The sequence below is a fragment of the Plecotus auritus genome (assembly GCF_963455305.1).
Source record: "Plecotus auritus genome assembly, chromosome: 4".
Lineage (NCBI taxonomy): Eukaryota > Metazoa > Chordata > Mammalia > Chiroptera > Vespertilionidae > Plecotus > Plecotus auritus.
In genome coordinates this window covers 42,065,566-42,083,443 of record NC_137775.1, presented here as the reverse complement: position 1 = coordinate 42,083,443, position 17,878 = coordinate 42,065,566, and positions in this window count along the sequence as shown.

Sequence of the window (17,878 nt, the reverse complement as noted above, 5' to 3'; positions counted from 1 at the left end):
TCCACTGTTTGGCTGGCCTAGGACACATGAACATTGGTTGCTGAACTTGTAAATTGTCTCAGGTCACCAGGCTGCTGATCTCACCAAGGACAGTTCTAAAAGCATCATGCAAGAAGTAGGACCTTCCAAATCCTGAAGTCTAACCCCCAACCCTAGCCCAGACACTGAGGCATCACGTACTGAGGTTGGATCTTCCCAATAGTGACTTCCCTAAAGGACTTACTAGTACTATCCATCCATTTCAACTCTACATTATACCTTCCTAGTGGTACTTTATCTTAAATTGCTGGCTGCCATGTGATGTTGTGCTTAGAGACTGCTGAGCCCTTGGATGTATCTTTTTGCAAATCTCTGCTTTGATCATTAGTCAGATCTCACCATGATTTCCCACACACTCCTCCTAGCCCCCTCCTGCCCAGGACCTGTCCTATTCACATAGGTAGGTTTACCATCAAGCTTCAATTACTGAGCCTTTTCCAGACCATCTGCATGCTCTATCAGTGCTGATCTAAAAGACTAAACTCTTAGGGACCGGGGAAATGTATAGCATGTTATATTGTGTGTAAAAGTAGAGTATTAGAATATACGTAAATGTATCTTTGTAAATGCATTAAGAAACTATAAAAGAATACAGGGAAAACTAGCAATAATTACTTGCAGGAGGACATGAGCAGATAGGGAACACAGGTGGGAGAGAGACTTTTTACTATGTACTTTTTCTACTTTTTTATATTTTGAATTTTGAGCCATGTGAAGATATTACCTAGTCAAAATTTTTTTTTGAAGGTGGAGGAATGCATAGATATGATTTAAGGTCTGTTGTGATTAAAGTTAAATTGAAATGGGTTAGGTATGCTCGGGTAATTTTTTTTATGATTCTCCGATTTGCTGTAAACTATGTCAGTCCTGATTGCATTACCTGAGGGGTTACTATTGTTTCCAAGTTTTCTTAACATATTCATCTACTGCATTTGCTTATACTCTTTCCCATGCCCAAAGCATCTTTCCACATTTTGTCTACCTGCAAATTTCTACTCATCCTTTAAAATCTTGCTCAAACTGCTCTTTCTTTGTGAACTCAAAAAGTTCTTCATGTTCCTTTTTGTGCTGCTACTTGCCTTGGATGTCCCTTGAGCTCAACACTTTCCATATTGATTTCCAAATCTCCTTCCTCATTAGACTAGAAGGTCCTAAGAGTCAAACTGCATTTCTATGACTGGAACATTTACAAATTTTGCATGAATGAAATGCTGTATATTTGCAGTAAAAAAAAAAATTAGTAGAAAGCAACACTGTCACTAATGTGCAGCATTTCAGCTATCATATAAGTTTAATGTTTATTTAGGCTTTCAAAAGTAGATCAGGAAAGCTCACCAAATACATATATACAGGGCTTGCAAAAGTAGGTTTGCAGTTGTAGTACAAAAATTAATAAATAATAATACAAGAATAAGTTCTGAGTTTTGCGTACTCACAACTGTAAGCCATGTGTGGCAGCAGAAAGAGCATGTGGCAGTTTTCCAGAGTATGACTCCACCCTTCTCCTCCAGCACCTGTGCTGTAGAGTTGCATGGCGGCCCAGGGGACAGTTCTTTGTCTCCAAGAAAGCCTGGTATTATTGGATTCAGCAAGAGGTGTCATTTCTGCATATGAGATCTCACAAGTTGGGCATTCTATAGGCTGGAGAATATTGCTTTAATATCCGAAGTATGGCATTACACACAACAGGATATGGTATACCAGTTGTTTTTCTCATAAACGTAGGTCTGGCCTTGTAAGAAAAAGATTGATTGCCTCTGTATAGCCAGCTTTGGGAAAATTCATGTTCTCTGTATCCATTTGTGATACTTTGCATTTGAAGGTATTGTCATTACAGGGATGTAGCAGGAAATCAATGAGTGATTTGTTTTTCTTTCCACCCCAAGTGCTTGTGTTGTCTTTCTTTGAGGTAGTGACTGTGAGTCCTGTTTATTTACATATATATAAATAAACATATAAATATATGTCAGCCAGTCCATTTCCTGTATTAACCCAAACTAGAAGGCTTGTCTATGGTAGGGTTTTGTGAGTTTTTTTAAGGAGTGTAGTAATATATTTGTTAGTTTCTCTTCCAAATATTATTTGCTGCAAAAATTTCCAACAGTCCTAAAGCATACACAATACAGGCTTACATCTTCTCTCCACCTTGAAGGTAGTTAGTTTGATGTCTGTCCTTTCAGACTTTTTTTCTTGTGCATTTACATAAACAGAGTCCATTTATGCTGCCAAAGGGATCATACACTGCCATTAATTCTCTAAATTGTTTTTTTACTAAACAATTTTTGAGATTATCTTTCCAAGTCAGTATCTATAAATATGCCTCTTTTGATTTGCTGCTTAGAATTTCAAATGTATAATGTGATGAGTGTACCTTTATATAGTTTACCAATCTTTATGGACATTTAAGTTGTCTCCACCTTCTTTCTTTTATAAAGGATGCTATCTTTATGAGGGCTTGGGGGGGTCATTATTTCTGTGGGAAAAATTCCCTAAAAATTGAATTAACTGAATCAAAAGCACATTTATTTTTAAGTGTTATAGATATGGTACTATCAAATTGCCCATAAAATGTTTTATCAACCTAAGATCCCAATAAAAGTGAATAAGTGTGCCTATTTTCTTCCCACTTTATGAATATTGTATATAATCAATCTTTTTCATTTTGACAATCTCTTGGTATGTCATTGTTTAAATTTGCAGTTCTTCAATTAAGAGTGAGGTTGAACTCTTTATGTTTATTGACCATTTGTATTTTCTTCAATGAATTATCTTTTCATGTTCTTTGCTCATTTTTTTGTATTGGGTTGCTTTATCTTGTTGAAGATATTGTGATAAAGTGATAATCATTGGTATTCATAATTGATAAAAATGTGTTTTTATATGGGACATTTTTATCTTCTTTCTATTCTTTTTCTTTTTAAATAACTTAGTGTTCCGGTATTCAAGCAGGGTTTAAATTTGTTGTGTGGTTGTGTGTGGGGGCAAGGAACTGTTAAGTAGTGAAAAACCAAAATGCTTCTCTACTCTCACTAGAGGGGAGTGTCAGAGTAGATGGGGAGCAGAGGGACTTTTCAAGTCATTTTTTTGGTCACTCATGCAATGGAATTAAAGGAAGGTCTCAGAAGAGTAACTGAAATGCCCTTTCCTCTCACCCACCCCAGTTCCTGCATATCTTTCAGTCCTTTTGTTCAAATGAATTTCTTGCACTTACTATTAAACACATTTCCAACAGTCTTAGACTCAGAGCATCCCAGACTGAAAACATTTAAATGAAGGCCTCTGAGATTCTGTTTCCAGCTCTAGTCAAGAGAGATCCATTTCTTTCAGGAATGCCCACGCGGGGATCATCCTGGCCAGCATGCCTGTCCTGCTGTGAGGGATCACCTATGATGGGGAAGCTCAGGGCATCTACAAAGCTCTTCATAAGCAGTAATTACTGTTCTTGTTCTTTGACATCCTTATATTTCAAGCTGAATTCCTACCAGCTAATGCAGTATAGGGGGGAATTAAAGCTCTGTGACATCATCCCCATAATAAAGAGGAGGCTGGCCAGTGATGCTCATTTGTTTTCCTGAAGACATCAAGAGAGAATCAGATCCACCCTTTGGCTGGAGAGATGAACATTGAGGGGCTTGTCTTCCTTTGAATCAAGGAAGGGTTTTTCCTAATTATAACAGAATATTGGTTTTGGTGAAACCCCTCATTAGGGGTCCCTTCTTGCCAAGAACAAAGACCTCTGACTGGACTCTGATGACATCTGAGCCAATTGGAACCGTATCTGGTTGCATAAGTAGCTCTGGACACTCCAGTCCTTCTGCAATACTTATTATTCTGTCTTGAGGAAAATCCGGAGACTTGTCCAACGCAGAACCTTGATGGGGGGTCAAACCTGCTGTAGGTGTGGCTGTGGCAGGTGTCATGGCTGTGCCAACAACCGCAGCAGGAGTGTTGACTCTCGGAATAGGTGTCCTGACTCCCGGAGTAGAAATGAAAATTCCAGAAACAGGCACCATGACCGGGATTTTGAGGTAAGTCCTTGCTGAGAGAATCCTTCTGAGTCATTGACTTGTCCAATGTCTCTTTAATAATATTTGAGCATGAGGCACATGATTGTGAATCAGTATCTGTTACTATTATGCAGGGTGAATGCCATGTTAGTAAAGTATTCTGGGCACTATTTATGAATATACTCACTTAGATACCTTTTTTTTTTTTTTTTCTGAGTACTAAACGGTTGTTTTTTGTTGTTTAGTTTTTGGGGTTTTTTTGTTTGTTTGTTTCTTTGTTTTTGCAATTGGTCAGAGCTTAACTAACAAAGTAAATGCCAGTGAAGGTAGCTTTTGCTGGGTGCTGTGGAGTCAAGGGATTCTCTGTGGCTGCAACAGGAAGAAGGGATGAATGCACAGCTGGAGTGGCAGGAACTCAGGCTCCTGAGCTTCAGGCCATGTCTTCACTCAGAGAAGCTCACTGGTTTCTCTTTTCTACTTCTGGTTGAACTGTGTATAATTTCTTTTGAAAACAAGTTTTACTGCTGAAAATAATCACGAAAACAACCAGACAAGATTTCATACAATGTTCTTCCACCTCTAGTATCTATAACTGTATATAATATTTCATTAATCTCTTTATCATATTGCCTTTAAAAAGAAACTTTATCACATTGCTCTCATTAACTTACTATTTACATGTGCACCGTTCCCACTTCCTCATCCTCCCCCACCAATGCAGGCTTTTTCTCTTTATTTTTTATTTTAGCCAACTTATCTATTACATCTTTAAACCTGAGGAAGCTGCTTGTCCCTACTGAATTTCCTTTAGTGTTAGAATCACTCTTCACAATAATGAATTGTTTTAAAATTTATTCATAATTTTCCAAGCATTAGAAACCTTGAATATCTAGTTTCATCAATAAATCTGATGAGGATATTCTTGATCACTTCCTTCTGGTCATTTATAAAGTCACTGAATAGAATGATATTTAAGTCGGAATTATTGAGAGGTGGGTAGTTGAATAAACCAGTGGTCGGCAAACTGCAGCTCACGAGCCACATGCGGCTCTCGAGCCGCGGTTTGCCGCTCTGTTGACTAATGAGTTTGCCGACCACTGGAATAAACTGATATTCTGACCTTCCTATTTTGCTAGCTGATTTTGGGATGATCTGTCTTTTCTACTTTCTTTTTTTAAGAACAATACTGAAAACAACAAATATTTTCAAGGTTGTGAGTAAATATGCATTGACTGTCCTCTAAAGTACTAAATGAAGCATCACATATTTTGAAGATTAAATAGTAATGAAGGAATGAGTAGGTGGATTATAGGATAAAAGGAAGTACTAGAAGGTCAAAGTACACAAAATAAGGGAAGGAATTCAGATACCAATGTGCTCAGCATTCATTCAGAGCACACTGAGAGTCCCCAGTGCTTCTGCAGTTTTAGTGCAAACATCCTGCCAGTGGCTTATCCTTTATTCCTTGTGTTTGGTACATGTACTGCTTATTTATTCATTTCATGTTTGCTAATGAGGTACCTTGGGAGTTTCTCTTTTCAGCAAAAATAGAAGCGAGTGAAAGGAGGATTATGGGAAGTGCACTAAATCACACAAAGTACCAACTTACTCAAAGACAAGCCTAAAAAAAAAATGACTAACTTTATTTAAGACTGAAAAGTAAGATTCCATGTATCAATTTCATTTGATATTATATTGTTATTCGATCTTATAATTAAGAAAAGCATCAGAATCAAGGTAATAGGTGAACGTGTAAGAGGATAAATTAACCAAAGCGGAATATGTTTGGTTAGAATGATACAAAAGGGAGCCTTAAGAAGTAGAATTTTTTCAGGAATCAGTGTGGGGTGGGATTCAATTTTTATTTTTAATCCTCACCCAAGGATATTGATTTGAGAGAGAGAGAGAGAGAGAGAGAGAGAGAGAAACATCGATCGGTTGCCTCCCATAGGCTCCCCGACTGGGGACCAACCCACAAACCAGGTTTGTGTCCTGACCTGGAATTGAAGCTGCAACCCTTTGGGGCATGGGTTGTCGCTCCAACCAACTGAGCCACCTGGCCAGGGCAGGATTCAATTTTTAAATGCAGACAAAGAATTTGTAAGGTCTTGAGCAAAGAAGCATTCATGATGAATGAAATAATTCAGAGGCAGTGGCATTGATGACTCTGGTGTGATGGAAGGGTGGGTGGGTATAGGGAAATAGAAAGCTATGAATGCACACAGAGTGGAGTCTCAGACTACCCAAAAGGCTATTAAAACAGCACAGGCTTGGGGTACTGATCACACAATACAGTATACAGATGGTGTACTATAGAATTGTACCCATGAAACCTATATAATTTTATTAACCAATGTCTCCCCAATAAAAAGAAAAACAATATGGGCTTGTGTAAAGTAGAGGCTGTAGAGTGGGCTGAAGGCAAAAGATCTGATGATAGATGACATGTAAGGGAAAGGGGATGAAATGAAAATATTTTAAGGATTTTAGTTTAGGAAGCTAGAAAACTGGTGTTCCTGATGACAAATGAAATGTTCCCAAAGGAAAATTTGATTTGTTCTTTTTAGAAAATGTTGACTTTGAAGTCGTAACTTGAAAACTGGGTAGAAAGTTTTAGATCGACAGAGAGAATAGTATGGAGAAATAGATTTGAGATCTCATCAGAACAAATTAGAATCTGAAAACTTTCAGAGTGTTTCTTTCTTTTTTCCCCTTCCTTTCTACCTTCCTTCCTTTGTGCCTTCTTTCTTTCCTTTATTTCTTTTTTTGTAAATTGACATCAAAACTCATTTGTTCACCAAATTTGACCTGAACTCTCATGAGGCAATTTACAATCTTTAATTTTCTCTCTCAGAGTGAACTATCATACATAGTTGCTATAAAAATATTAATGTAGTATGGTATATCCTATTACCTTTCCAAAATCTGAAAATTCTTACTTTTAAAATACTCTGGCTCCAGTGGCTTTTCTGAAGGATTGTGGGCCTGTAGTAAGTTTAGAGAAAGAGTGCCAGTGAAAGGTCTTACAAAGTCATACGTAATGGAGAGTGTCAGTGAGGGTTTGAATACACAATGAGAGTCTTACAATGAATGATTAAACTTAAAAAGAAAGACATTATCATTCATACAGGTAGAAGGTAAGAAAAAATTCAATAAATAGGTAAGTTGACAAGGATAGTGGATTTGGCAAAAAGAAATGGTTGAGTTCCTACAGTTCTTGAAGGTTGTGGGAGTAGAGGGAGATGAGCACTGAAACTGGAGCGGGGGGGGGGGGGGGGCAGCTGGAGGGGAGGCAGAGACTGGAGGGGGAGGTTAGAGGCTGCCCCCCTTTGACAGAGGGGAGGCCTGTTCATTAAGATGGGAAAACAAAGCAGTTTTAGAAGAAGCAGAAAAGAGGAGAAAGAACAATGCTAGGAACACTTCAGAAGGAGGGAATAATTTAGGAGTAGAACCTGGTTGAGAGACAGATCTTGAGCTCAGGTGGACCATAGTTTTAGAGAGGAGGAGAGACACATTCTCAAACCAAGGGGAAGTGTCAGAATGAGAACTTGACACTCTTCTTTGTAGAGAAAGAAATACAGTTACTCCCTCCAAAAAATGGGCCACAGGGAGAATTGGTGATTGAGAAGAGTAGAGTTTTGGAGAAGGACTGACAAAAGTATGATAGGAATTCACCAGGAAACAGATGGCTGTCGAAAAGGACCAAATGAAGAAAGAAGGAAAGAAGGAAAGAAGGAAAGAAAGGAAGGAAGGAAGGAAGGAAGGAAAGGAAAGGAGAGGAGAGGAGAGGAGAGGAGAGGAGAGGAGAGGAGAGGAGAGGAGAGGAGAGGAGAGGAGAGGAGAGGAAAGGAAAGGAAAGGAAAGGAAAGGAAAGGAAAGGAAAGGAAAGGAAAGGAAAGGAAAGGAAAGGAAAGAAAAGGAAAGGGAAAAAAGGTGAGTTAAACACCATAAATCGGTAATCCAGATGCATGCAAAGTTTGTTTGGCCAGGACTCTCATCCTTATTTTTGTTCAATGTGATCTAAAATTTCTTAGTCCACAAAAATGAGATATTATTTTACTCTCCTAGCAGACATGCAGATGTGGCACATAAAACAATGCACACAAGCCCAGCCAGCATGGCTCAGTGGTTGAGCGTCAACCTATGAACCAGGAGATCATGGTTTGATTCCAGGTCAGGGCATATGCCTGGGTTATAGGCTTGATCCCCAGTGTGGGGCATGCAGAAGGCAGCCCATCAATGACTCTCTCTCATCATTGATGTTTCTATCTCCCTCTTCCTCTCCCTTCCTCTTTGAAATTAATAATAATAAAAAAAGATGCACACAAAATCATCATTTGCTATTAGTTTTCCCAATAATGAGCAGGTAGTTTCCCAGGACTGTTGAAGCTAAGAACTGCTTTACGGCAACAGACTCTTAAGGGCCTGCCTCCCCCATTTCTTTTGTGCTCTTATCCCTATGACTTTGCATAGAGCAGCAGAGTTCATCTTTTAAAGATATAAATAAGATGCTACTACTTCTCTGCTTGTAACTCTCCAATGGTTTCCTGTCACACAAGAGAAATCTCCAGTTGTTATGCCAGTCCACAGGCCCTTTGTGAACTGGCCCTTGTCCTTACCTAACTCACCACCTGCCCCCTGCTCTGCCCCAGCCTCGCTGAGCAGTTACTTGAACATGCCAACTCTTTCTTGTCTGAGAATTTGGCACTACCCATTTGCTAGGGTGAAATGCACTTCCCCAGGAGAGAAACCAAGATGGCGGCATAGGTAAACACCTGAACTGCTGCCTCTCAAAACTACAGCTAAAAGACAAAATGGACATCATCCAGAACCACAGGAAGGCTGGCTCAGTGGAAATTCTACAACTAGAAGGAAAGAGAAAAGCACACTGAAACTCAGAGGAGCTGCGGAAGTAAAGGCAGCGGTACAGAGGCGCGCGCGCGGAGAGGGCTGGCTACTGAGTACGTGGTTGGCTTTCTCAACCGGGAGGGAGATAAAAGCTCCCGACTGCTCTGAACTCTAGTTCCAGGCGAGATTCTGGGTACTCAGACTCATACAGGGAGAAACTGGACTGTCTGGCAGCGGGCAAAACTTGAGGGAGGCTTTCTCTCAGAGGTGCTTGCAGTGATTACTGCAGAACACTGAGACCCAGTGGCCTCTTAGGGCAGGGCTGACGGGAAGCCATTGCTGTTTGCTCTGCCCTGAGATCCCGCCACATGAAGCCATTGCTGTTTGCTCTGCCCTGAGATCCCGCCACATGAAGCCATTGATGTTTGCTCTGTCCTGAGACTCTGCCCCATCCAAGCTGAGCACAGAGGCTTTTGCTTATGAATGGCCTGGTCCTTTGAATTCTAAACTTACCTAACAAACTGCAGCTGAGTCAGTGAGACCCAGAACATCCAAAAGAAGGCCCAAGGCCTTGCAGCAGCTTGCATTGCTTCACAGCTGGGCCTCATCTGGGCACCTCCAAAACCCAAACAAAGAAGAAGAATCTGCAGATCTCTCTATAGCTCCAGCTGGGTGGCCTCAGTCAGAGGCTAAAGTAGCACCTCCTTGGAAATCCAAGAGCCAGTGTACCTCATGGTCAGAGTAGGACCATCCAGATTACAACTCCTCAGATCCATAAGGGACACACTCAGGGGGCAGAATCAGTGAGCACCAAAGCCCCACTGAAGCAAATCTTGTCTCATAAGGGTGTCTCTAGCACAGAAGTTCTTCCAGCATAGACACAGCTGATTCTCACAGCCAATTGGCCTGGAGGTCAATTCCTCCCAGTGATACCAACAACAATCAAGGCTTAACTACAACAAGACTGTGCACACAGCCCACAAAGGGGTACACCAAGAGTGTCCACCTCAGATAACTGGGAGGCTGAGCCACTGGGCCCTATAGGACACCTATCACACAAAGCCACTCTATCAACTCAGGGAAGCAACCAAAATGCGGAGACAAAGAAACAGGTCACAAATGAAAGGAATGGAGGAAAGCAAATGACTGGATATAGAGTTCAAAACCACGGTTATAAGGTTTTTCAAGAATTTTCTAGAAAAGGCCAATAAATATAGCGAGACCCTCAAGGATATGAAAAAGGGCCAACTAGAAATTAAACATATACTGACTGAAATAAAAAATATTATACAGAGATCCAACAGCAGACTAGAGGATCGCAACAATCAGGTCAAAGATTTGAAATACAAAGAAGCAAAAAAACACCCAACCAGAAAAGCAAAAAGCAAAAAGAATCCAAAAATATGAAGATAGTGTAAGGAGCCTCTGAGACAACTTCAAGTGTACCAACATCCGAATTATGGGGGTGCCAGAAGAAGAGAGAGAGCAAGATACTGAAAACCTTTTAGAAGAAATAATGACTGAAAACTTCCCCCATTTGGTGAAAGAAATAGACTTGCAAATTCAGGAAGCGCAGAGAACCCCAAACAAAAGGAATCCAAAGAGGACCACACCAAGGCACATCATAATTAAAATGCCAAGAGCAAAAGACAAAGAGAGAATCTTAAAAGCAGCAAGAGAAAAATAGTTACCTACAAGGGAGCACCCATATGACTGTCAGCTGATTTCTCAACAGAAACTATGCAGGCCAGATGGGAGTGGCAAGAAATATTCTAAGTGATGAATAGCAAGAACCTACAACCAAGATTACTCTACCCAGCAAAACTATCATTCAGAATGGAAGGTCAGATAAAGAGCTTCACAGATAAGAAAAAGCTAAAGGAGTTCATCACCACCAAACCAGGATTATATGAAATGCTGAAAGGTATTCTTTAAGAAGAGGAAGAAGAAGAAAAAGGTAAAGATAAAAATTATGAACAACAAATACATATCTATCAACAAGTGAATCTAAAAATCAAGTGAATAAAAAATCTGATGAACAGAATAATCTGGTGAATATAATAGAATCAGGGGCATAGAAAGGGAGTGGACTGATAATTCTTGGGGGGAAAGGGGTGTGGGGGTGGCAGAAGAGACTGGATAAAAAGCGTACACCTATGGATGAGGACAGTGGGGAGGGGTGGTAAGGGCAGAGAGTGGGGTGGGAACTGGGTGGAGAGGAGCTATGGGGGGAAAAAGGAGAAACAATTGTAATAATCTGAACAATAAAGATTTATAAAAAAAAAAGAAAGAAAAGAAATGCCCTTCCCCAGTCCTCATGGGACTGATTCCTTCTTGTCCTTCACATCTTAGCTTTAATGTCACCTCTTCATAAAGGCCACTCAGTCATGATCACCTCAACCTACATGAATTATCTTCATGGTACATATTACTATATATTTTCCTGCTTCTTTGTTTGTTTATTGTTTGTCTTTCTCCCTTGCAATGTAAACTCCATGAAGCAGAGATTTTTGTCTCTTGTTCACTGTTGTATCCCCATTCCTAGTACAGTCTGCCACATATTAGGTATTCAATAAATGTTTGTTGTCCCGGCCCCATGGCTCAGTGTTTGAGTGTCAATCAATGAACCAGGAGGTCAGAGTTTGATCCCTGATTAGGGCGCATGCCCAGATTGTGGGCTGGATCCCCAGAGGGGGGTGCCAATCAATGATTCTCTCTCATCATTGATGTTTCTTTCTCTTCCTTCCTCTCTGAAATAAAAAATATATATATTTTTTAAAATAATAAAAATTTTGTGTTTGTTGAATGAATACATGAATGTTTCTCTATACCTTTTACTTTCAACTTAATTTCCTTAACTATTTTATTTCTCAATGACAACTTAATACTTAGTAGGTATTCAGCAGCTTGCTAATTTTCTTAATTTGGTTTGATTTATTACTTTCAACTTGATCCAGTAAGTATAGAACATTGCTCTCTAGTCTACAGTTTTGTAATTGTTGGGATTAACCATTCCTACAGTGTTTCCTAAGCAGCCAAGTCCAAAACCTGCTTGTTTCCTTATGCCACAAACTTCTCATCCACTGTCCCAATTAATGGCATTAAAAGAAAAAAATTTTACATAACAGAGAGTCAGGATTTTTAGGTTAGGAACCAGTTTTGTAACAAACAGCTTAGGCATCTCCACCTCAAGGCCCATGGAGCCTCCCTGTATAAACAGTAAGCTGTCACTCATGCTGGTGGAGAAGGTGCAGCACCCCAGCTGAGCACCAGGCTGCCAGGCCCAGTGCTGGATTTTCCTCAGGGACAGGGAGCTTCCTTTTGGTTCCCAAGGTGTTGGTGTAGTCATTCCTTTCCAGCCTGTCCAGCACAGCCTGGTTAACACAATACCCTGTAACACACACCCAGAGAAATGGAACTGACTGAAAGCCAGCCATAGGCAAGGAATTAAATAAGAAATAGAAATATTAAAAAGATGCAGTCTACATAGGGAAACCCTAAAGCAAGTCTATAATCATAAAAATGAAACAGGGTGGGTCTAATGAATCAGGCTGGGCTCTCACAGTATAATTAATATGTGTCACTCCTAAAGGGACGTATTAGCTGCCTAAACCACAAAGCGTCTTTATATTTAGCACTGTGCAATCATTAATTAGCTCAAACATGAGCTCCTGAGTTGGTTTCATTATCTCTGTTTTGTAAACAAGGAAAAAGCAAAGGTGTTAGTGCCCAGACTCCAAGCTGTGTGTTGCTGGGCTCAATAAAGAACCCTGGAGTTCCTGACTCTCAGCCTGAACTTGGCTTTCCTGCACTGTTGAATCAATATGATATATTATTATAGATAGCCAAATGGGAATGACCCAAATACATGTTGTTCTTGCAGGACTTCAGTCTCACCCTTGTGGTTTTCTACATGAAAGGAGACTGCTCCCTGCTTGGTGTGGTTGGAGGCTGGAGGAGAGGGACTAGAGAGAAAGGGGGAGTATGGCGTGGTAAACCAGAAGGGAAAGGCAGCATATGATTTCTAGTCTCCAGAGAGAAGTTACCTGAACTTGGCTTTTTGTGGATGTCTCTTAAGTATGAAGGATATGTAGATCTTCAAGGAGTAGGGCTGAACATGTAACTTGGCCTCCCCTTACAGAATGTTTCTGGTAAATCCTATAAGCAAAATGCAGACTAATCCTTTCCTTAAAGGAAGTATCCAGCACCTAGAATGGCAGAACAAAGAGCTATGAAAACAGAGAGGACACGTTATAACATCAATGTATGGGTCTTCTTTGCAGGCATGTCAGAGGCACCTGCCTGATCCACTGACAGGTAATGCTGACCTGGTTTCTGCCATTCACATTTCTACAAGATCATATCTATTTTAGTCTTCACTATAAATTATTCAAATCAACCAGAAGCCTTTCTGCACCAGGTGGGTAAAGAAGTACCGAGGGCTTAATTCCTGGAACACCACACTCCAAGAAGAGTCTTCCTAGAAGAGTGCTTGATACAATCTCTTAAATGCAAGTTAGTCTCTCAAGGAGTCTGTGCACTAACAGCCAGGTGGCAGGTGGGGTATGGGTCCGCCTAGAGGCAACCTGTGGGCTATTGCAATTCTCCAAGCCTCCCCCCTTTCCAGTGCATGTTTTAGCCCTATTAAGCACTCTTTATGCCAGACACTCATAAGAGAAAAAGAGCCTCTTTATTTGCATGCCACAGACAAAAGGCATAGAATAAACAAAACAGATAATAGAATAGAAAAAAGATAGACTCTTTTGCCCCATCTCTTAGCTTTGGTCTGATTTGGGGAGAGAAGTTTAATAGTAACTCAAAACATTTTTTCCAACACTTGGATTGACCAATAAAAAGTTCACCAATTCAGCATATTTTAAAGCATAAGATTTACTCACTGAACACTAGGCATATCACTATGGCTTTAGCTCTTCTTTTGCAGGGAAAGACAATCACAGTATTATATGAAAAATTGTGCAAGTGTAAGCTAATACCTGCTTTACATCTTTAATCAGAAGTCAAATTTGAAAAAAAAAGTAGTATTTTTCCTTCAGAGATTTATTAGTATAGGAATTAATTTTGTTGAAATACAGTAGGTCCTCGGGTTATGTTGGTGATCCATTCCTATGGCGCGATGTAACATGATTTTCGCCGTAAGTTGGAACCCACCTACAAAGCACCTACGTCACTCATATGGAGCACATGCACAGCAGTAATGAAGTGAAACGGTAAAAAAAATTTAAAAGGAAGATAATAATTCCTGGCCTTTACTTGTGGTAAATCCTAATATATAAAAAGCCAGGGGCCAACATGACTGAAACAACCAGACGGACGACCAAACAGCAGGCTGTGTGGGGCCACCAGGCTGGCCGGGGGTTAGTGAGAGATGACCAAACGACTGAACAGCAGGCTTCGTGGGGTGACCAGGCCATCAGGGGGGACAGTTGGGGGCGACCAGGCTGGCACGGGGAGCAGTAAGGGGCGGCCAGGCTGGCAGGGCGGGGGCGGGCAGTGAGGGGTGACCAGGCAGGGAGGTGAGCAGTTAGGAGCCAGCAGTCCTGGATTGTGAGAGGGATGTCTGACTGCTGGTTTAGGCCCGATCCTGGACATCCCCCAAGGGGTCCTGGATTGGAGAGGGTGCAGGCTGGGCTGAGGCAAACACCCCCCCCCCCCCCGTGCATGAATTTTGTGCACCAGGCCTCTAGTAAATAATAAAAAACATAAAGCACATATGTACATACGTCGAAATGATGGAACTTTTTTTTTAAATAAGTAAATGGGAGATGTCGACGTAATCACGAAATGACGTACGTCGAGTCCGACATAACCCAAGGACTGCCTGTATTTTTATTTTTAATTTAAATCATAGAGTCTTGTGAACAGTAAATGTATGTTTCTGAGGAAATATAAATCACTTAAAACATTTTGGAGGACTGTATGTCTATAGCTGAATTACAATACTTTGCTGTCTGGAGCCTTGGAAAGTGAGTTGTTTATGCATCTGAGTTTTATAGATGACTTAATGTTTATCTTATAGGTTAAAAACTAAAAATTTTACTGCTTTGAATAAAAGCTATCTAAATACATGTTTATTTATCTTTCTGTTTTGTAAGTAGAATATGCTAAACGTTATTTAGCTTCTTATTGATGAAGCATTATTATTATGGACTAGAGGCCCGGTGCATGAAATTCATGTACGGGGGTGTGTCCCTCAGCCCCGCCTGCACCCTCTCCAATCTGGGACCCCTTGAGGGATGTCCGACTGCCCATTTAGGCCCGATCCCTAGGAACTTATTGATGAATATGTTCTACTTGCTATTACAGTAAATTATCACTTTTGTATTAGTCTTACTAATTTTTTTCTAGAAGTTTCCTTCTTATTACTTGTTATTTTCTTACTTTTGTCACTATGTACTTAAAAAAACTTTAAAAATATATAGTGTTTCAATTAGTTCTGTTTGGAAATTAGCTAACAATGCTTATTCAAATGTATAACGGAGAAATAAGTGGGCTTGAAGTGAGTCTAAAGGATAAAAGACTAACTTTATAGTGGAGATATTTGACAAACACTGCCAAGGTCAACATCAACACTCATAAATTATGTTGATAGTATGTACCCTTGATATAATTTGATGAAAATCACATTGGCTTCTGTGGTCTTCTTCTCCCAAATCCATAACTCCAGTCTAGTCATGAGAGCACAAGACAAATTTCAATATGGGTCATTCCACAAAATATCTGATCAGTACTTATCAAAACTATTAAGGTAATCAAACCAGGGAAAGTCTGAGAAATTCTCACAGCCAAGACGAGCCTAAGGAGGCATGACAACTAAATGTTACATGATGTCCTGGGTTGATCCTGGAACAGAGAAAGAATATTAGGTTATCTGAAGCTGAATAAAATATGCACTTTAGTTAATGATAATGTTTCAATATTGGTTCATTCATTGTAATGTAAGATGTTAATAAGGAAAACTGGATGTGGCATATATGGGAAATCTACTAACTTCTCAGTTTTTCTGTAAATCTAAAACTTTTCTAAGATATAAAGTCTATTAAACTAATCCCAGGCATATCTATCTTTTCTGCCATTAAAATATCAGTATGTATTGCTAATAAACTAAAAGTACACACACGACAACAAAACAACCAGGATACCATCACCATACTAAAGAAATCATTGATAATTACTTAACATTATCAAATATCCAGTGTTCTAACTTCTGGTTATCTCAATCTCATTTTTACAGTTGGTTCATTGGAATTGGGATCAAAGGCAACCAAATCTGTGCACTTGGTTAGTATGTCTCCTAAACCTCTTGTAATCTGTCATTGTTCCTCTTCCCTCTTTTTAAAAGAAATTTATTCCAGAGAGGGAGGGTGGGAGACAGAGATAGAGACAGAGATAGAGATAGAGACAGAGAGAGAGAGAGAGAGAGAGAGAGAGAGAGAGAGAGAGAGAGAGATGGAGAGGGAGAGGGAGAGGGAGAGGGAGAGGGAGAGGGAGAGGGAGAGAGAGAGAGATTGAGAGGGGGAGAGGGGGAGAGAGAGAGAGATAGAGAACCCATGACCTTCAAGTGCACAGGAGGATGCTCCAACCAACTGAGCCACACTGACCAGGGCTTCCCTCTTTTATTTTTCTTGCCATTAATTTGTTGAAGAAATTAGGTCATTTTTTTTCTGTAGAATTTTCTATATTCTGACTTTGTTTGGTTTTATACTCACGGTGGGACTTGACACTTTCCTCTATCCCAGTACTTACTGGTAAATAGTAAACTGATAATTTGATCTTGATTGGATTATTTTTGGTAAGAACATTTCCTGGGTGATGCTATACATATTTATGCTTTATACTATTACAACGTATATATGGTCTCTTTTTTATGATGTAAAGATTAATGTTATTATCCTGACCCATCTTTATAAAGCCTTTTACTTGCTTTAGCAGTCATTGATGACTATCATTGATGATGACCCATTAACTCATTTCAGTTATTGGCTGGGATTTTTCTATTAGAACTTTCCCACATCAACTATTTCGTTACCCTAAAAAATAGTTCATAAGAAAGACAGGATAAATGCTTGACTTTCCTCCTTTTACTTAACAATTTTCAAAATAATGATTTGTTACTTCAGAAACTTCCAAATGTGAACAACTAGTTTCATATTTGTTGTATTTGCTGTGATTGCAACTATGTGAGAATTATGTTAAGGAAAAATGAAAAGCACTGATTTACTACGTTTATATAACACTGATGGACTTTTTGCCTTTAAAAGTGGTGGATATAATACTGCTAAGAAAGTCAATGCCAGAGAGGGAAGTAGCAGGGAGAAAATTACGTTTCCAGCAAGGGCAACCATCACTGGAAGATGGAAGGTCCGAGCAAGAGAGAAGAAAGAGAGCTGAAAGAAAGAGAGAATCATATCATGGATACAGCAAAAGTTAATTTTTAAAAGGAGGGGGAAATGGAAAAGAAAAGAGAGAGAGAGATACATACAGTGGAGAGAATGTCATTAACAATCTTCTGTGCTCCAGTGATGCTATTTGCTGACCTAGACCAGTGGTCGCCAAACTCATTAGTCAACAGAGCCCAATATCAACAGTACAACGATTGAAATTTCTTTTGAGAGCCAAATTTTTTAAACTTAAACTTCTTCTAATGCCACTTCTTCAAAATAGACTCGCCCTGGTATTTTGTGGCCATGGTATTTTGTGGAAGAGCCACACTCAAGGGGCCAAAAAGCCGCATGTGGCTTGCGAGCCGCAGTTTGCCACCCACAAACCTAGACAATCTCTGTTTTGCTGTTTCTTTCTTGAATTCCTTACTTACTCTGAATGCTGACTAAAAATGATCAGATGATTGAGCCCTCTTTCTTGACGTTTTTCTTTCAGTTATGTGCTTCTGTACATAAGATAATTTTCTAGCTCGGCCTGTATGGCACAGTGCTTGAGCGTTGACTCATGAACTGACAATTAGTAGT